Consider the following 21,109-nt stretch of genomic DNA (forward strand, 5'->3'; position numbering starts at 1 on the left):
GCAGGAGAGGGGCGGGGAGGAGTTGAGACGGGCGGGGAAGAGTTCGGGCCTCCTTTCCCACACTTCGTCAGGACGCGGGCTGGGGCGGGCCTGCAGCCGGCAGAGGGCGCGGGGCGGTTCCTCGCTCGGCGGGCCCGGCAGGCCCGGCGGGCTGGGGGCGCGCTGTCCCGGGCGCACTGTCGGAGCTCGCGGACACCGGGTCGCGGCGGCCCGGGCGGCCGGAGCCGGGAGGGGAAGTGCGGCGGGCGGGCAGGCAGGCGGCCGGGAACGGGCGGGGCGGGGCGGGGCGGGGCGCGAAGGGGGCGGTGCCGCGAGCGGGGGGCGGTGGCGGCGGCGGCGGCCGAGGAGGAGAACATGGCGGCCGCGGAGAGCGGCTGAAATGCCTGTTCTTCAGGACGGGCGAGCGGGAGTCTGACGCGATTTGCTGAGCTCTGTCCCCCGACGGCTGCCCCGCGGCCTTGAGGGCCTCCGCCGCCTGTTCGCTGCTGCTCCCTCGAGCGGAGCCTGCGTCAGGTTCCTTCTGCATCCCCCTGCGGGGGGACCCCTGCTCCGGAGGAGGGGGCCGGAGAGCCGCGGCGGCGGCGGCGGGCGCCTGGGCCCAGGGGGCCGGGCGCCGGGCCCGGGGAGCGGCGGAGGCCGCGGCGCCGCCACCGCTACGGTCGCGGACGAGTGCGGCGCCGGTGAGCGCGGCCCAGAGGCGGCGGCGGCAGGTGAGTGGCGGGCGGCGGGTGCGGAACCTCCCGGTGGGTGCAGCTGTCACGAGCCGCGCGGCCGCGGAGGCCCTAGGGGGCGGGGAGCAGCTGGCGCCCCTCCGCCCCCTGCTCTCCTTTCTCCCGCTCCATCCCCCTCCCACTTCCCCGAGTTCCCCTCGCGGCCCGGCGCGGCTGGAGGGGGCGGAGGTCGCAGCTGTCACGGGCACCAGCTGGGGGCTGCTCCCCGCCGAGGGAAATCGCTGCAGCAGCGACTTCTCTCCGCCTCTTTTCCAGTTGCCCTAGTTAGCGCGGAGAGGGCGAGCATCCGCGGAGGGGGCGCGAGCTGCGCGGCCGCCTGCCCGGCGTGGGGAGCGGGCGCCCTGGGCCGCCGCCGAGAGGGGGAGCCGGAAGTCGGCGCGGGCGCCCCTCGGCCCCGACGACGCTGTGACCTTGGCCAGCCCGCTCACCTCTCGGAGTCTCGCCTGCCCGGACCGCGAAATGGGGGCGACCGCGGCGTCCCCCTCCGTCGGCGCAGCCCTCGACGGCGCCTGGGTTTGACCCCGGCGCGCTTGCTCGCCCCTTCTCCCGAGAAGGGGTTTCGGAGGTAGACATGGGATGGATACTGGACATGTGCCTGTCGCGGCCCGGGTTTGGTCCCCTTCCTGGGATTCAGCCGAAAGGGCCGAGGAAGGGAAGCAAACATGTTGACGAGGCGATTGGGAGGTGGGGTTGGTTAGTGGCCAGTGACAGAATTCGGGCCGCTCTCTAGTCCCTTGAAAAAGACCTGAAGAAATTGGACACCAGGGTCTCCAGTCCTTACTACCCAGCTGTGGTGGCTGCTTTTTTATTTTATTTAAAAGCAGTTACCCCCATGGGTAGACACTGCCCAGTCTGACGACGTTAGAGGGAGACGGAGGGGTTGACAATACAGCCTGTGTGTGTGTGTGTGTGTGTGTGTGTGTGTGTGTGTGATAAGGACAGGCCACGGTGTTGTGGCCAGAGAGTTTCGTGGGGAGGAAAACTTTAAGCTGGAGGATCTGTTAGCCTCTCATGCTTGGCCCTCCTCGTTTCTTGTAGAGGTGTTGAACAGGCAGGTGTCCTTGTGGAGAAGGTGACATTTTTTTTTCGGAGACAGTGAATTTTTAATGTCGAGTGTGATGTTGGTGAGTGAAGGGTTCTTGAGTGAATTGCAGCCCCAGCACCCTCTGTGGATGCCAAGAGGAATCTCTGTGGCGATGATTTGTGAGGGCTGGTGCTTACATTTCAGTGATTAAGAAATCAAGTGTCTGCTTAAAACATTACTGCCGTGAAGCGTAGATTATATGGTACAGTTGAGGGATGGATCTCAAGGGTTAAATTTGTTTGAGGTTTGTCTCCTCTTCTGGAATTGGTTGGAGGCTAGTCTAAAAACAAACAAACAAACAAACAACAACAATAACAACGAAAGTTGGCCAGAGGGGCCTCAGCTTGTTTCACAGAAGCTATGATGTAGGAAGGGGGTCGGATTTCTTCATGTTGAGAATAATGTGAAAAGAAAGTATTTGCTTTGGTCTCTTGGCTCTTCAACTAGAAATAGTTTTGGGTTAAAGGTAGCAGTGGGGTTTGATTCAGCTTAACAAATAGGCATTCCTTGAACTATTTGCCATAAATTAGATAAAATTGAATTGTTTCTGTTTTATCTCCTGTACTTTGTGGAAAGGTCTAATTTGGTTTTGTGAACGAATGGCCGAAATGTTTTCTATTTCTTCTTCAGACTCCATGCTTTGGGAACAGTGGGTCACAGAGAGGGTCTCAGTTGGGAATATATGGTTTAGAGAGAAAATAGAGGACTGCTGCTTACAAGAACAGGTGTTTAGTTTGATTTTTGTAGATATTTTCTATTGGTTATTTAACAACATTGAAGTTTGCTTTATAAGGTGCAAAACGTGAATTTTACATAGCTTATACTTGATCTCTTCCTTATTTCTCTCAGAAAACCTGTAGGATTGTGCCCATTAAATTGCTTTTTGTGTGGTTTAAACCAAGGGAGTATTTTAGATCTGCAGTGGTTTTATTGGAAAAAAAAAAAGTGCTTGATGGAGCTAATGGTGATTGTTTCACTTAAACTAGGATTATATAGACAATGCTTTTTCCTCCCTCTTTCTGCGAACGTTTGTTTTTGTTTCTCCCTCAATTCCAGGGTTTCATTTCTAGAAATCTGGGCTGGAAACAGAAGCAGCAGTTTGTATAATCCCAAGAACTTGCTTATGCCAGGAAGCTGTAAGGGTAGCATGAAGTGGGTGTGATGTAAAGACACTGCTACTACTTAAGACATTTAACTGTTGAGGGAGTCTAAGGTCAAACTTTAATTTTTGTTGAATTTCCTGTTTTCTACTTATGTGTTAATCTTTTGGTGGGCAGAAGATTGGGTTGCTATGGTGCTAACTGGTGTATATTGTGAAAGTGCTGGCGACATTTCATGCTTTTACTCTATAGGGAAGGGTGGTAAACAAGCCTAAATAATTTAAAGATGTTCTCAGAATGGAATGTTCTGTGCATGTCCTCTTGATCCTGCTAATCCAGTGAGCGGTCTTCACAGGACTAAATGTTGAGTAAGTGATGAGGGTGGTATAGAGGTGCTGAAAGGTGGAGTGGTGGAGAGAGGGTATTGGGCATTTCTTGAAATTCTTTTCCCTGTATCTGTATAGGGAATCTGTATAACAGACTGTGATTTATAATTGTTTTTCAAGGACGTTTTAGTTCTCCCTGCTTGGTTGTCATCAATTTCATATACCTTCTCTTAGATACTACCTCTGTTCCGTACTTTAGTTTGTCTTTTTTGCTGCGTCTCCCAAGGACTCCACATTGTTCGAATGTTATGTTGCATATCTTATGGAGTTGGTTGGCCTTAAGCCATGTGGCTTAACATAGTTTTCATTTTAGGGCAGGTGTGGGAGGTCAATACAAGCGCACAACACGGAGTAGAATCTAAGTCATGGGGCATAGGAGATCCCCGGGACGCTCATGATTGTTTTGGCATTGATTTTTGCCTTTTAAATATGATTATAACAGAAATTCTCAGAGGACCATCAGCTGCTTTCCTGGCAGAGGTCCAAAAATGTTTTGGAGGGTTCCGTTTTGCATTACTTGCAAATATTGGATGCTATGGTGGGTGTGGGCTTGGGTGAAGTCCATGTGTTTCAGGAGGTGGATGTCAGAACGCTGTATCTGATCTGGGCTGCAGAACCGTATAAATTTCTCCCTATCTTAGATTAACTTTCCTACCCATTTGGGAAGACTAGACTGTAGGAAAGGACTTTTTAAAATTGCTTCTTTCCCAGACTAGCAGTAGTTTAGCCGCTGGTGATTGGCAACTAAGGATAGGCCTCGTGTTCTATTCTTAACATTGAAGATGAGGCCTAGTCATTTAAAACCTTCCCTTTTCTCTTCTTTGTATTTTAGTTAGACCTGTGCCTTTCAACATTTGGTGTCAGAGGTCATAAAATGGCCTAGTGGCAACTAGGTACTAATCTTGGTTGCTTCATTTCATAAGGAGATGAAGGTTTTTTTTTTTTTTTTTTTTAATAGCTTAGTTCTGGAAAATGGTTTGTGGGCATATAGTATTTGGATTAATGTATAGAAATGATTATTATATATTTCTGCAGGCTACATGGCAGAATAAGGGGAATTATTATAAAACACTGATACCAACATATAAGTCCAATTCCATAAGTTTAAGTAAAGTGAGTTGTATCCATGCTTCTTCCCCCATAACCCCATCTGCAACACAGAATTTTCGAGGCTCCTTGGAGTGATAGGCTTTTAGAAAAGCTTAGTATGGTTATCATATTTAAAAGATAAGTAGCTTATGCCAAAATAGAAGCTCTAGTCACTCGAGGAGTTCATAGAAGACTCACCCTCATCTTAGATATATTTTGTTCTTACCACTCCCCGAGAGTATGTTTTAGTGTGTGGAGGGCAGGGATGTTTTGTTTTACTGAGTAGCCCTGACCTGACCATTAGGCACAGACAGGCCAGACTCATAAAAATAGATGCAAGCACGGAAGCAAAATGCACCCATTATCAGGACCAGAATTCTAATTGCACTGGATTATCCAGTTTTTCCAGAGTGATGCTTCATTTTTGCCCTTTCAGCTTATAGTTGTGGGGCAATTTTAAAGCATCTTTTAGAGAAGGAACTCTGACCAGACACACAGAGGTGTCCTAGCTCTTCCAGATACTTAGGTTGATGTAGCCTTGAGCTATTTAACCACACTAAACTTCAGTTTTTATATTTAAAATTGAAGTAATGTACTTGTCCTCATATTGTAATCTTTAAAATAAATTATTAAATGTGTTTAGCATACATTGGCACATAGACATTAATGACTAACAAACGGGTATTTCATTAGCGAATTCATCACCAAATTTTCGCATTCCTTTCTTTGTAATTTCTCAAATTTTTTCCTTTATTTCTGGTTCTGCAATCTGGTCCTCCTGTCATTTGCACATGGAGTAATGGGAGTCACATTGACTCTGTGGGCCTGAGTTTCTTTATCATTAAATGAGCATGTTGGTCTAATTTCACATTTCTTCTTGTTTTAAAATTCTATGATTTGTAGGTTTATAGCTGTTTGCTTGCATGCATTTACCTCTCTAATTTATCCTACACATAAAGCTGAAGAAATTCCGTTCTGAAAAATTTTTTTTATGTTACTGTTTTCAGAGGAGACTTTCTGTGGGCAAATTTATCGAATGTAAATCATTTAAACTGATTCTTTCATTTCCCATTCCAGAAAATTTGCTGTAGATGGCATATGCAGAAATGCTTTGCAAACTGTAAAGTGCTACGCAATGAAGAAAGTATTGCTATAATCATAGATATCTTGCGTCTTTGCTTTTACATGTTCCATTTTCATTTAAATTGGATTTCCTTTATGTTCTCGTGACCTTCAAAAACAGCATCAAAGCTGGTATGTTTTCAAGAAAGCTTGATTTTTATCACTCCCTTAGCATTAGTTACTCTGTTCTATATAATAAACTTCTCTTTCTCTCTCCTTCTTTTGAGAGAGATTCTCTTTTTAGTGTGTGTTGATTGGTTTTCCTAAACAGATTGGAAAATGCTTGAGATGCCAGGAACTACAACATTTAAAGAAGCTTAAATGATCATTTAGGATAGCCTTCTTAATATTACAGCTGAGCAGACTAAGTCCATGCAGATGTAGTTGGGAATAGGGTTTCTTTATGAGAGTTACTTTTTGTATTGAAAGTTACAATATTACAAAGATATTTTAAATTATAAGAATTCTTGTAAGGTTTTGAGTAATGTGTAAGCTAGCAGGAAAGGAGCATTTTTATTTTTTGACCAAAAGATGACTCTCAAATATTGTAAAAAGGTATTAATTAGGAATTAATTAAGACCGTTCTCTCAAAAACTACAAAAGTACCTGTAGAAAAACATCTGCTTTTCTTGTAAGGCCCTCATTCATAGTCAGCAAATATTTATTGAGTGTTGTCCCTGAGCCAGGTACTGTGCTAGCTCTACGTATTACATTTTATAAATGAGGAAACAAGGCTCAGGGAAGTTAAGTGGCTGGCGTAAGATTGCACAGCTTATAGGTGTTAGGGATGGCATTTGAGTTCAAGCCTACTGCGCGGAAATCATATTCATACCTTTCAATTGGCTTCTCTTCAAGCATGTTCGTCACACTTGGCCACATTATACTTTTTTTTTTTCTTTCTGGACTTTCTTTCTCTTGAATACATGTGTTGTGGAGACTCCTGCAGTCTTGTTCCTTTCTGATGACCCGGGAGCCATATATACCAGTTACTTGATGAAAATGTCACTTTAAGATTCTCGTGGGCTGGGTGTGGTGGCTCACGTCTGTAATCCCAGCACTTTCAGAGACTGAGGCGGGCAGATCATGAGGTAAGGAGTTTGAGACCTGGCCAATATGGTGACACCCCATCTCTACTAAAAATACAAAAAATAGCCGGGTGTGGTGGCGCAAGCCTGTAATCCCAGCTACTCAGGAGGCTGAGGCAGAAGAATTGCTTGAACCAGGGAGGCGGAGGTTGCAGTGAGCCAAGATCGCGCCATTGCACTCCAGCCTGGGTGACAGAGCGAGACTCCATCTCAAAAAAAAAAAAAAAAAGAAAAAGAAAAAGATTCTTGTGCTGTTTCTGGTCTCACCTTTGTACTTCAGTAATGTTGATTCTTTGGTGCTTCTATCCAGGTAAGCTTATCTTTGGTTGGTTTTGGATTCTTAGCCATAAAATTCTGCCTCTCAAGTTTTGTTGGTATTTAAATAGCTAAAGCTTAGCATGGTTTTGTTTTGTTTTTATTTTTTTGGAACAGATTGCTTGGTCATTCTCTGTGTTTCCACTTGTAATTTGAATGGTTGATTTTATCTTAAAATTTCAGTTTGCCTATATGATTAAAACATTTACACACTTCTATTATCGAGCATAGATTTGATTATTTAACAGAAGATATTCTATTGTGAATGTGTGTATGTATATAAACATATCACATCATATTTGACCAGAGAGTTGAAGGATGAAATGTCCTTGAGTTTTGAAAACATCTGTATGTGTGATATTGACTTGACTTTGGTGAATTTGTTTGGAAGAAACAAAAAGTTATTTGTTCTGCAACGTCTAATATCTCCCTCTCCATTCTAAATGGTACAGGTAGTCTGTAATTGAATTTCTAAGTAGCTACTCAATCATTCATTCAAGACGTAGTTATATGAGTACATACTTTGTTCAAGGTACTGTGCTGTAAAAAGATAGCGGTTATTGGGAAATTAACCGATAAGATATATATCCTGTTCTTAAGCAGATTATGACCTGAGGGAGGTGATAAGACAAACAGACAAATACCTATAATAGTAATTGAATGTGATGAGTGCTATGAGAGAGGTCCTGAAACAGTACTTTGAACATTCAGGGAGAGGGAATGATTATTGTATTTTCATTTGAGAAAAATCAGGGCAAGTTTTATGGAGGACTTGGTGGTAGACAAAAGCATTGAGGGCAGGGGATGATTTCTTTAAGAATAGGGACAAGGAAAACAGTATATTCAGGAAGATTAAATAGCAAAGATGAAAAGACAGAGTAATGCAGGGGAAAGTGCAAGGAGTGTGGCATCAGCTGAAGTGGGAGAGGGAAGCATATCGTCTAGGTGTAGTAACAAAACATGGGTGGATTTTAATGGAGGGAGGTGGTGGGGAGCAGTATGTAGTAAGTATGTAGATATGGATGAAAATGAGAAATGTCAATTTTCCAAATTTACGTGGATCTTTTCTTGGCAGGTTTTATACCCCAAATTTTATATTTTTGGTTTTTGAAATGATTCCATATGTAAGGCTTACCCACATTGGGAACTTATTCACTCATTTTTATGTATATTTAAATACAGATTGTATTTTTTTTTTTGAATAGAAGTTGGTACAAAATCTTTTTCACTGCCTTATACTTTTTTCAAATTAACTTTTTTATTTTTTACTTTTGATGATGAATTATGTCTTAACCTACATGTGATGTGAGATAAGCATATTGCATACTTGCCCAAGAGTTAGCCAGTTGATCCAACATGATTTATTAACGTATTCATTTTAATAATTCCCTACTATTTTGAAGTCTATATTTTGATGTTTCTATACTCCCTTTTTTCTGATTCTGCATTCTTTATTCCAAAAATAGATACATCTATTAAATATGTGGCAGTTCCTTACTGTTCTATATATTGTTACTGATAAGGCAAATCCTGCCATCAACTTTAAAAAAATATTTTAACCTCCCAGTGATTCTTAGATGTTGATTTGAGTTTATTAAATATATAGATGAATTTTGGACCAACCAGGATTGCAATATTCTGACATTCCTCCAGCATCGTTCTCTGGCCCTTTGTTTATCAGGTCTAATTTCATGCCCTCTAAATGTGCTTTATATTGTTCTTAGTGTACTTCTTTTCCATTTTATCTTCTATTTCATACCATTGACTTTTTTTTTAAGCAGCAAATATTCTTTTAAACTGTGTATTATCACTTGGCATTTTTAAAGATGATGCAGTGGACTTGTTTGTTCAGTGTAAAAATGTCTCTTTGTAAAAATATAAGTGTATCTGACTGTATAAATGAGATTGGTCATACAAGTTGGAAGCCCCTGGCTCTCATTTATAGTTCATGATTTATTTTACTGATTTATTTATGCCTTGCCATGTTCCAAAAAGGATTTAAGGCAGGATGTGTCATGAGGAGTCTTGGACCTTGTTCCAGCCCTGTCTATTATTTGACTGATGCCCCTAGCCAATGTTACTCGTTACATGGAGGGAACAGTGTTGAAGACAACTAGTGTCACTGAATGTGCTGTGGTGTGTCTTTTGCCAAACTGGTAGTAATTCAGAGATGATACAATGTAATTGGGGTGCCTTTAAAGATAAGTCCTTTAAACCTTGATAGCATACAACAGAAATTGGCTGGAAGTATCCCTTCAAGTATCCCTGCTGGGTAGGCTGATAAAGAGCCTTAACTCTCGGGACCCCAGGCACTTTTAGCCCGGTAGTTTCTTTTTTTCTTTCTTTTTTTTTGAGACGGAGTGTCACTCTTGTCGCCCAGGCTGGAGTGCAATGGCGCGATCTCGGCTCACTGCAACCTCCACCTCCCAGGTTCAAGTGATTCTCCTGCCTCAGACTCCCTAGTAGCTGGGATTACAGGCATGTGCCACCATGCCTGGCTAATTTTGTATTTTTAGTAGAGACAGGGTTTCTCCATGTTGGTCAGGCTGGTCTTGAACTCCCAACCTCAGGTGATCCGCCTGCCTTGGCCTCCCAAAGTGCTGGGATTACAGGCATGAGCCACTGCACTTGGCCAGTAGTTTCTTAACATTAAATTATCCGCGAAATGGAAGAAATACTAGAGGTCTGTGAGGATGTTTCTTCTCTTTCAGTCTGTTGTGGTGGTTTGTAGTTTACAGGGGCTTGGGTAACTGGATTTTTAGATTTATTATTTTAAATAGTAGACTGAACACTATTTTGTATTGCAGTAGAGATCACTTATGCAGATCTTTTTTATACTATTTCATAGAGATTAACTGGTCACCTTGAGGCAGAGGAGTTAAGAATGATCTAACTTAAAGATGATTGCTCAGTATTTTTTCACAAAAAGACAAATATCCCAAGTTTGTTGGTACCTTCTGTGAAACGTGGCTATAAGTGGTATGTTACCTAGCAAATAAACACACTTAATCTGCCCCTTTGAGATAATAGGGTAAGTTCTTAACAGTGATTCAAAAAGTAACTACCTTTCAGAACAATAACAAAAAATTTAATGCTGCAGAGAAAGGATATTGAAAATAGATATTTAGAATTATTTCTATGGTGGAATTTAATTGTTGAAAATTATGTGTGTTAACTTTAAGAGCTTTTTTATATGTATACTTGAACTTGGAAACAGAATTTTCTAACCTGTATAAAAATCTTGTAAAAGAGGTGTTTAGTGGTTTTGAGCTCATCCGCTGAAAACACAAAAAGGCAATACCATCTGATTAGTTTACAAGAACAACTGATTGCCATCAGAAGGTATGGAAATGCACTAGCTGAATTTTAGCAAAAACCTTTGCATAAATGGTGAATGGGATTGGAAATTGAATATCATGTTTTATTCAGTGCACCCAGTAATGGAGTTCTTTTGGTTTTATTCATCTTTGTGAGGTAACATTTTTCAGCTATGATAACCGTTAAAACCAAATAAAATAGTTATATCTCATAAAAATGAACCGAATATAGAACTAGACCTTCAAGTTGTTATATTACAAAGTATGCAAGCAAGATATAAAAATAACAAACCATGTTCATTTACATTGCTGTCACCAAAAGTAGTGAGTGGTATTAATATAATAACAATATTAGGAAAAGCACAAAGTTTTTGTGTCATCAATAAGAAAAGTAAATGTTTAAAAATGTGTTTACTTGCTATAATATTCTTTTTAATTTCCATTTTTGTGTATGCCATATCTACATAATTTATTGATTTGGTGTGCAATATATACAAATTATAAATAAGTATAATGGCTTCCTATTCATAAACTTTTAAACCATGAGATACGTGATAAAAATGGCTATCATGATTCTATACCAAAAGTTCTTAACCTGGGGTTCATAGAATAAGAGCCCCTAGATAGGCTTTAGGGGATCTGTAAGCACTTTGAAATTGTATGTAAAATTTTGTGAGTCTATATATTTATCTGGGGAGAGGGTCTAGAGCTTTCACCAAATTCCTGAAAGGGTCCATGACCTCCCCCAGTGGTTTAGGATCTCTGTTTTTGAGGACTGGGACCTCAGTAACTCCATTCATCCAGTTGTACCCTCTTGCCAAATTTGATGAATATATCTGATGTCATTACTCAAGCCCACGGTATGACTAGATGTGCAGTCTGTTTTTCCACTTCGCAACAGATGTGATTGCAGTGCCTTTGGCTTTTACAGGTGTTTGAGTTCTGTTTATTGCACAACTACCTGGCCCTCCATCCCTTGGCTACTTTTATATATGGTATTTTCCAGCTATATCCCCCTAACCCCCAATTAAAAAGAGTGGACCTATTGTATGGGTGTAGAGACAGGAATATATATAAAGAGCCCAGTTTCAATTCACTTCGCTTCAAGTATCCCTGCTGGATAGGCTGGGATTCGCAGTTGTTGTGCTTTTGACCTATCTTTAGCATCTGAATTTCAGCTTTCTAGAATCCTTAGGGTCTGATTTGACATATGCTAAAAACACTTTGCAAGTTCTGTAGGCTCTTTTCTCCTCACTGACATCATTCTAATTCAGGCTTAATTATTCTTTTTTTTTCTTTTGGGGCATAATTATTGGTCAAACAATTAATTAATTGGTCAAGCAAAGTGGTCCCACTCCCCAGTGAGTTCCTTCTTCATATGTGCCACATTTTGATTCGGAATGATTATCCTAATTTTTACTTTAATGGTACTATTTTGCTCAAAAACCTTCAGTGGTTCCTCATTACTGTCAAGATAAAGTTGTTCCTTAGGCTGATATTTAAAGCTTTCCAGTGTTTGGCACCAGCTTTCTTTTCTGGGTTCATTTCCCACTAGTCTGCCCCAATAAATTGTGTTTTTAAATAAAATTGTCAGTTTTTTGTCCTCTAACCATCTCTTGAGCTTTTCTCTTTTTACCTCTTTATATGTTATTTTCCAAGGAATGTTCTCCCTTAATCTAGTCTATGCCTCTTGAAATTCTACCTATCCTTTACAGCCCAACTCAGATTTCACCTTGCTTATTAAGTGTTCAGACCATAAAATTTAAAAGTAATCAATTCCTTCTGTGAACTCTCAGTATTTATTTTCCTTGTTATTCGCTTGATACTTTATATGTACAACCTTGTATCTTATGAAATTTTTTGTTTTTGTGTGTCCTGTCTCCTATATTAGGGTATGAGAATGGCAAATGGGGATTATGTCTTATATTTTGTCCTCTGCAGTGTCTTACACATGTAGATATTACAATATTTGCCAAGTCATATTGATTAAATCATAATGCTACTTATGAATGTACTTAGAGAAATAGACCTTCTGTGGGTGTGAATGTTTGCGTGTGTGCACACATGTGCGTGTTCCTGGAATACTCACAGGTAAACTAGGGATTTTCTTGACTAGTTTCAGGGAATTAAATTGGAAATCTGGTATTGCTTGGAGAACATGTTGTTCTACAACATAAGAAGTTGGCTGTAAAGGGATATCTCAAAAGTCTGTAGTAGCTTGGTGAATAATTGTTCTCCAGTGTAGAGCTCTACCTGTCCTGGGTGACAGAAAAACTTGTGTTCTTTCCTTTGTCTTCTTAACAGTGATGGGAACACAAATTCCTCATGTATTGAGGATTACTACATTTCTGTTTTAATTTTTCAACACAGTCTTCACAATAAAATACAAATTTTAATTGGATACCTGTTGTTTGATAATATGGGGCACCATAAAGTAGTTATATTTTAGGATTCTTGCCTTTCAAGGAGATTATAACCCTTATAAGGGAGTCTCATTTGCTATAAATCATACATGAATTTAAAAATAATATACAACAATACAAAATATGTCACATGAGAGAATATGGCTTAGTTTTTAACTGAGATATATGGAAACTTATCTAGCACTTAACTATTTCTTCACTCACTTGAAATTTTTTATCATGTATACTTGTCTCTGTTTTTTTTTTTTTTTTTTAAGACAGAGTCTTGCTCTGTTGTCCAGGCTGGATGTTGTGGCGTGATCTTGGCTCACTGCAACCTCTGCCTCCTGGGTTCAAGCGATTCTCCTGTCTCAGCCTCCCAAGTAGCTGGGATTTCAGATGTATACTACCACACCCAGCTAATTTTTGTGTTTTTAGTAGAGACGGGGTTTCACCATGTTGGCCAGGCTGGTCTTGAACTCCTGACCTCAGGTAATCCGCCTGCCTCAGCCTCCCAAAGTGCTGGGATTACAGGCGTGAGCCACCGCGCCTGGCTACTTGTCTCTGTTTTTACGTGTATCCTTCACTTCCAGATTGTAAATTATAGTAGATGGAGACTATTTATTGTACTTGTTTGTACCACAGTGCTTTCATAATGCTCTACCCACAGTATACATACATAAGTTTGTTACCGATGATACTAGGAGCCTAGTACGATCTGGGTAGGCTTTCTAGAGGAAGTGGATTTGAATTCAATTTGTGGGCTTTGGAATGTTGCTTGTGGGACTACATGGAACAATGTAGTCCCATGGAACATGAAAAAAGCGTTTTTAGTTAATAAAATAGGTTTGGTGTACCATCTAGAACATGAAGCCTCCTTGGTTACTGTGGCTTTGGCCCTCAGGTGTCCCACATCAATTTTTCTTATAGACTATTGGCTAAAAGTAGTCATAGGGTACTACTTAAGTGGCTAGGAAGTGTGGGTAAGAACATGAATATTTGGTGAGGAGTAAATGATTTTGCCTTACTATAACAGAATTGATTTTCTTTAGTGTTGAATACCAAGATTGGTAGACCCTGCTTGGAGTTATTGAAGAAAAGAAGAATTGCTTTTATTTGTCAACCTAAATGGAATTTTTATTATTAAATTTATTTGTGAAAAGAACTTACAAGCACTGAATGGTAGCCTTTGGGACGATTAAAGGAGAAATTTTACTAGTGTGTCTGTTTTAGGGGTAAGTATTATGAATTGTTTTAGTTTGCTACCATCTTTAGGGTGGATATTTGAAACAGAAAGTGAATATTTGGCTTCAGTATACCTGATCCAGGACTTTCCTACATATATGGTTTAACTGGTAAGATTACAGGTAAGAAAAGTGAGAGAGGGAGTAAAGGGCTTAGATACTTTTGGAGACTTTTGTTGTCTGAGGAGTTCACAAAATTTCTCTAGTATCCTTGGAGGTCATTTTCCCCCTGTTATCAACATATTGCTAATTAATTAAAACCTGTTTTCTCTGTTTTTTGTTTGCCTTTCTAATGCTTGGTTTGTTAAGGACTATTGGGTGGTGGTTAAAATAGTTGGCCAACTATTGGTGTTGGCCAAGTGTGCAGAACTACTAGGAAGCTTAGATCCTTACTTGTCCATGAGGCTTGTTTTTTCCCTGTTTTATTCCTAAAGTCATCAATCCTGAACTTTTTAAACCTTAGACTTTCTGGCTGTATTCCAATATTTTTTTTTCTTTTTTTTTTGGAGATGGAGTTTTGGCCTTGTTGCTGAGGCTGGAGTGCAATGGGGCAATCTCGGCTCACTGCAACCTCCGCCTCCTGGGTTCAAGGGATTCTCCTGCCTTAGCCTCCTGAGTAGCTGGGATTACAGGCATGCGCCACCATACCTGTTTCATTTTGTATTTTTAGTAGAGATGGGGTTTCTCCATGTTGGTCAGGCTGGTCTTGAACTCTCAACCTCAGGTGATCCACCTGCCTCGGTCTCCCGAAGTGCTGGGATTACAGGCCACTGTGCTCGGCTATTTTTTCCTTTTTAAAATTAAATAATGAACCATATAAAATACATGATGACATTTTAATAACAAATTCAAAGAAATGGAAGTATATAGAGTTAAAAAGTGAAAGTCTCTGTCTTGAAGACTTTTTTTTATGGTAGCTGTTAATTTAGGCTGTCTAGTAAACACCCCTCCCCCCATTCTTTTTAATTTTTTTAGGTCATAGCATCCTTGCCTTTGGCCCAAGGGATGGGCATGTGACTCAGGCTTGGTCTGTCATAACACTTCATTCTCTTGGACACAGTGACTGCTGCCGGATGGCCATGTGACGACCTGAGCATGTTGAGTCCCTCCTTGAGATTGAAAAACATATTGGATGAAGGACAGGTTCATCCCATTGGAGTTTCTAAGTCTAGTTAACGTAGAGAGTGCCTTGAAGGAAGCCCATCTGCCATAGGAAAGAATGAGGCCAACATACAGAGTAAAGCAGAGCTGATGGAGACAGACAGACAGACTCACTCACACACACCCTCACTCTCACATGCTTGGATGCGTGAGCATTGGGAGCCATTGGAGCCTTTGGATCTAGTTGCACTCTGTGTTAGATCCACCCAATATTTCCCAGTTAAATGAACTCATCAGTTGCCCAGTTTGCTTGTGCTAGTTTGCATTGTGTTCTTGTCTTTTGTAACTGAAAGAGTCCTTGCTAATCCAGACCCCTGTTGGCATCATCATCATCATCATTAGAATCTATGTAGTAAATTTTTTTCCAGGTCTTGGTACCAGGAAAAGCTGTGTTTCCTTTGACCAGCTGGTTCGCTTGTATTAACGTCATCATCATGACTTTTGAAACTGATAGTTATTTCTCTCTTTGGCTAATGATTTAGTTAGCTGGGGGTACATGTCTCAGTTGGATGCTCTATGACTGCTTTATTCAGGTGGTTTTATGGCTGAGCTGAATGCTGGGAAACTCTTGCTTTGAGGACTTTTGGGGTCAAAATCATTGTGATGACATTGAAGGCTACAGAACTTTGGGACTCGATTGTCCATTGGTGCAGATTCAGAATCATTTTCAGAGGAAAATTTTGGCTCGTTGCTTTCTTGGCTCACCTCCGTGGAGAGGTGGGTTGGCAGCCTACTTAGACATCTTTAGTGGTTAGGTTCCTTAATTATCATAAGAGAATATTCACCTGAGTGCATTTGATTGACTATGAAATATATATAGTACCTATAATTGGCAGTATGGCATAGCTTCACTCTAGCTAAAGTATGTATCCACATACTCTGCTGCCTGATTTTTATTTAAAAAACCTAGAAACAGCATTTTTTGAGAATTGCTTAAATAAAACACATTCAATCCATTGCTTTAGAAAGAATCAGTTTTTACTTGGACCAGGCCAGAATACCAGAGAGTATGTTGATTGCATTGTTTTAGACTGGGATGGAATTGCTTTTACAGAATTGTTCTTTGGTGTAATGCAATAAACATTTATTGAGAGCTATTAAAACAAACAGCTTTATGAAATTTAGCACTTCTCTTGTAGAATTCTTGTGAGGGTATTATCTCCTTTATCTCAGTGTCCTTATTGATGTTGTTACTACTATTACAGTACTACTGTTACTATTAGCAGCTCATCTGGAGGACTAAGACTGAACATAAAATGAGCTAATATATGATGGGCAAATACTGTCTTTAGCTGGAAGCAAATGCTTATGTCCAAAGGGAGACAGCTTTATGGATGAGGGGCTGTGTTAGGAGTATGGGCTCTGGAGCCAGATTTCCTAAGCTTGAATTCTCGCTTTCTCTGCTACTGCCTAGTTGTTGTGTTACTTAACCTCTTGGTGCCTCAGCCTTTTCATCTGTTAAATAGGGATGATAGTACCTGTCTCCACAAGGTGGTTGTGAGAATTTTGTGAGTTTACACATACAAAATGCTTAGGTCATACCTGGTCCAGAACATATACAGTGAAGGTGAGCTGCTGTTTTTTTGTTTTTTTTAATGTTTAAAATAAATAGTACATACTTATGGGGTGCCTATGATATTTTGATACATGCACACAATGTATAATTACCAAATCAGGGTATTTAGGATATCCATTACCTCAAACATTTATCATTTCTTTGTGTTGGAAACATTTCAGATCTATTGTTTTTTATCATCTTCATCATCATCATTAGAATCTATGGTAGTAATTTTTTCTCCACGTCTTGGTACCAGGAAAAGCTATGTTTCCTTTGACCAGCTGGTTCACTTGTATTACGTAGTCATCATGCCTGTTGTAACTGATAGTTATTTCTCTCTTTGGAAGGGAACTCAGAGTCAAATGTGTGTTCCTTCTCTTATAACTGTATAGGACCTTGTGGCATATGGTTTGTGTGGTAAACTTACCTCTGACTTTATCTTATTTTCCTCTCTCATTTTCTCTATGCCCAATTTCTTCTTTCTTTTGAATTCTAATACACCCTGTGAATGGCCTCAAATCCTTTTTGGAGTAATATGGAAGCAAACAAGTAATTTCATTATAGCATGTGCTCATATTGAAATTTCAGATTAATTTTCATTTAATTTACCTTAAGCTAGCTACTTCCTCATGACAAGGAGGAGCTATAATTTTTATTAAGATATCTCAAATCATATCATAGTTGGGTTACTTCTGGGAAGGTTCCATTTGACAGCTAATCCTATTGATGGTGTTAGCTTTCTTTTAAGCTTTAATTACAAAGAAAATTGTGAAAATTTCATTTCATAATTATGACTTTCATTCTCATTTTTTTCTTTGACTTTTGCTCCAGCCATCTCTTGTGGATTTGGGAAGGAAAAAGGGGGCTTATTTAAAAAACTTGTGAACCTGTAGTCTTAAGAATAGTCTTCAGAATAAGACTTTTATATTAGGTTATAGCATAGGCAGAGTAAAGTCTATATGTATTGTTACTGCCTTTCTTTTACAAACCAGAACATTCATTAATTTATTTGCAATGACAAAAAAAATGGAATGTCCCAAAGTCTAGAATATTCCTGAATATTCTGGTTATGTCATTAGCATGATCACTTCCCCAAGCAGATGTACATGGGGCTGATTGCCTTTTTTGGGGGGAGAATTTAAAAAAATTTTAATGAATGAAATGTCTCAAGTCTTATTTAAAATCTGTAGATTCCCTCTTCCCCCATCCCCTTTTTTTTGTTTGTAATTTATCTTTTGAAGAACCTGTGTGGTTGTCCTGTAGAATTTCCTACAGTCTGGATTGCAGTTTGGTTAAACATGTTGCTCTGCCCTCTCTATATCCTGTAAATTGATTGTTTGATGTAGAAGCTTGATTAAGGTGTTATTTTTTTGGTGGGGGGAGGACAAGACAACTTTATAGATGGTATTGTGAGACACACAAAATCTCTGGTTATCTTTTGTGATGTTAGCAGTTGTTGGTATCACCATTGGCTTTTGTTTCTTAAAATCTTAAAGTGATCACCATGTTGTCTAGAAGAAAATGGAGAGGCATTGTCTGGAAATGATAGAGTCTGCTTTGTACAAATAGGACTCCTGGTGTGACCATTTGAGAATGAAGCAATACTGTGTGGAATCAAGAAGATCTAGGTTTCAGTCTTGGCTCGTCTGTGTAGGAGCTGTTTGATCTTACATAATCAACAAAATCAGCAACAATGACAGCAGCAGCTACATTCACTTAGTGCTTGTTTTGTACCAGATTATGTGCTAAGTGCTTTATATACATTGTGTAATCTAATCTTTATAACAATCTTGTAAGCCAGACATTATCATATTTATTTTTGCAGTTCAGAAATCTTAAAGTGTCCAAGGCCACATTGCTAAGAAATAGCGTATCAGGGAATTCAAGCCCTGCTTGACTCCAGTCTTGTGCTCATAATCACTTTGTTCTTCTATATCTGTAAAAGTGGGTATACAAATAGCTGCCTTATCTACTTTGGAGGGTTAATTAGATGCTTGTGAAAATGCCTTGAAAAATAAGATAGATATTAAAGTGAGAAGTGTGCTGGGATGACCATTCATGAGGAAAGGTAGATGGTGGAGGCTTTGCCTGTAACTAAGTGACAGTGAAAAGTTTGGATGGAAAGAACCCTGTGGTCATTTTCTGACTTTCATTTCTATTACCATTGCTGTTGAAATGTGGAAGTGTTTTCTTCTCCTGTTAAAATTGAGAGTGATAGAGATTTTACAGGTGGTAAATGTTGCATGTCAGAGGTTGCTTGAGAGTCCCTGGGTGAACAATGATGTCTTGGTTTTACTCCATTTGCCATATATGTAGGCTTAGTACAGATGGGTTTAACTGAGAAAGAGTATAGTCACAGTTCAAATTCTTTTTTCTAAAAGGACAAATATTTATTAAAAGTAGGAGAAATTATAATTGAATGTATAATATTTTATCTCTTTAGCTGGGTAGTGGGTATGTAATGTATATTAAAATTATTTTCAATACCTCTTTATATGTCTGAACTATTTTATAATGAATAAAACTATTAAAGTACTTACCACTAATATTTGCATGTGTGACAGACTAAGAAAGAAATAGGAGTGAGGTTAGTACCTTTAGGTCTGCCTGCCTGGGGCAGAGTGTAGGAATGTGCACTTTTTTTGAGACGGAGTTTCACTCTTGTTGCCCAGGCTGGAGTGCAATGGCGTGATCTTGGCTCACTGCAACCTACGCCTCCCGGGTTCAAGTGATTCTCCTGCCTCAGCCTCCTCAGTAGCTGGGATTACAGGCGTCCGCCACTACACCCAGTTAAGTTTTTGTATTTTTGGTAGAGACGGGGTTTCACCGTGTTGGCCAGGCTGATCTCAAACTCCTGACTTTAAGTGATCCGCCTCAGCCTCCCAAAGTGCTGGGATTACAGGTGTGAGCCATCACACCCGGCTGCACTTTTTTTTTTTCTTTTTAAAGGAGACAGGGTCTTGCTCTGTTACCTAGATGGGAGTGAAGTGGCATGATCATAGCTGACTGCAGCCTCAAACTCCTGGGCTCAAATGACCCATCTTGGCCTCCCAAGTAACTGGGACTACAGGCATGCACTACCTGGCCTAGCTAATTTTTAAATTTTTTAAGGTGGATTCTCCCTGTGTTGTCCAGGCTGGTTTTGAACTCCTGGCTTCAAGTGATCCTCCTGTCTCAGCCTCTTCGTAATCCCAGACTGTTGGGATTACAGGCATGAGCCACTGTCTCTGGCAGTGCACTGTATTTTTGGTAAACTTTGGTAATGCATTTATCAGAAAGCCCTAGGGCTTGATCTGGACGCATTTTCTTGGTACTTTGCTTCTTGCAGTTCTTTTTGTACTCTGGGGACTTTATTGCCATATTCTCTTTACTGTGGTGAAATATCTAGTATTTCATTCTGGTATTCCCAAGAAAGTTTTCCCATTTTATTGAGATATAAATCATATTCCATAAGTCACCCTGTTAAAGTGTACAATTTGGCAGCTTTTAGTATATTCGCAAAGTTGTACAACCATCACCATTGTGTAATATCAAACTGTTTTGTTTCCTCAAAAAGAAATTCCATGCCTGTTAGCAGTGTCTCCCCATTCCTCCCTTCCTCAGCCACAGGTAACCACTAATCTATTTGCTGTCTCTATGGATTTGCCTATTTTGTACATTTCATATAAGTGAAATCATACAATATTTCACCTTTTGTCTGACTTCTTTCACTTAGTGTAATGTTTTTGAGGTTCATCCATGTTGCAGCGTGTATCAGTACTTGATTCCTTTTTATGGCCAAATAATGTCCCACTGTAATCCATTTTGACTACTATGAATAATGCTTCTCTGAACTTTCATGTACAAGTTTTTGCATGGACATATGTTTTCATTTGTCTTGAGTATATGAATTGTGGGGTCATATGATAATTGTGTTTAACATCGTGAGAACCACAAAACTGTTTTCCAAAGTGGCTGCACCATTTTACATTCCCACCAGCAGCGTATGAGGGTTCTGATTTCTCCACATTCTCCAGTGAAGTGGCATCTCACTATAATTTTGATTTGCATTTCCCTAATGACTATGTTGAATAGTTTTGCATATGCTTTTTGGCCATTTGTACATTTTCCTTGAAGAAATGTCTCTTCAGATCTTTTGCTTATTTTAAAATTGTGTTGCCTTTTTGTTACTGAATTGTAAGAATTCTTTATATATTCTGGATGCAAGTCCTTTATCAGATAAATGATTTACAAATATATTCTCCCACCCTGTAGTTTGTCTTTTTACTTTCTTGGTGGTTATTCTTTGAGGGACAAACATTTCTAATTTTGATAAGTCCAATTTATTGATTTTGTTCCTTCTTATGCTTTTGGTGTCATATCAAAGAAACCATTGTCTAATCCAAGGTCACAAAAATTTATGTCTTTTTTTTCTAAGAGTTTTAGTGCTTACATTTAGGTATTTGATATATTTTTAGTTAATTTTTCTATATGGTATGAGTTAGATCCCAATTTTTTTTACAGTGGGAACAAAAG

The 21,109-nt window shown here is 40.0% G+C and overlaps 1 protein-coding gene across 5 annotated transcripts in view; it reads left to right on the forward strand.

The window, feature by feature from the left end:
- Positions 1-307: 307 nt before the first annotated feature.
- The window catches only part of NCOA1 (nuclear receptor coactivator 1), a 277,704-nt gene continuing 256,902 nt past the window's right edge, over positions 308-21,109 (forward strand). For 2 of the 5 annotated variants that reach the window (XM_030800369.1, XM_030800366.1), the window contains exon 1: positions 308-710. The gene's annotated coding sequence lies outside the window, so the exon portion shown is untranslated. Of the gene's footprint in view, positions 711-984; positions 1,297-21,109 lie in introns of those variants that run through there. The other 3 variants (XM_030800370.1, XM_030800371.1, XM_030800365.1) reach the window with 2 other exon arrangements.

Source organism: Nomascus leucogenys, chromosome 19 (genome assembly GCF_006542625.1).
Source record: "Nomascus leucogenys isolate Asia chromosome 19, Asia_NLE_v1, whole genome shotgun sequence".
NCBI lineage: Eukaryota > Metazoa > Chordata > Mammalia > Primates > Hylobatidae > Nomascus > Nomascus leucogenys.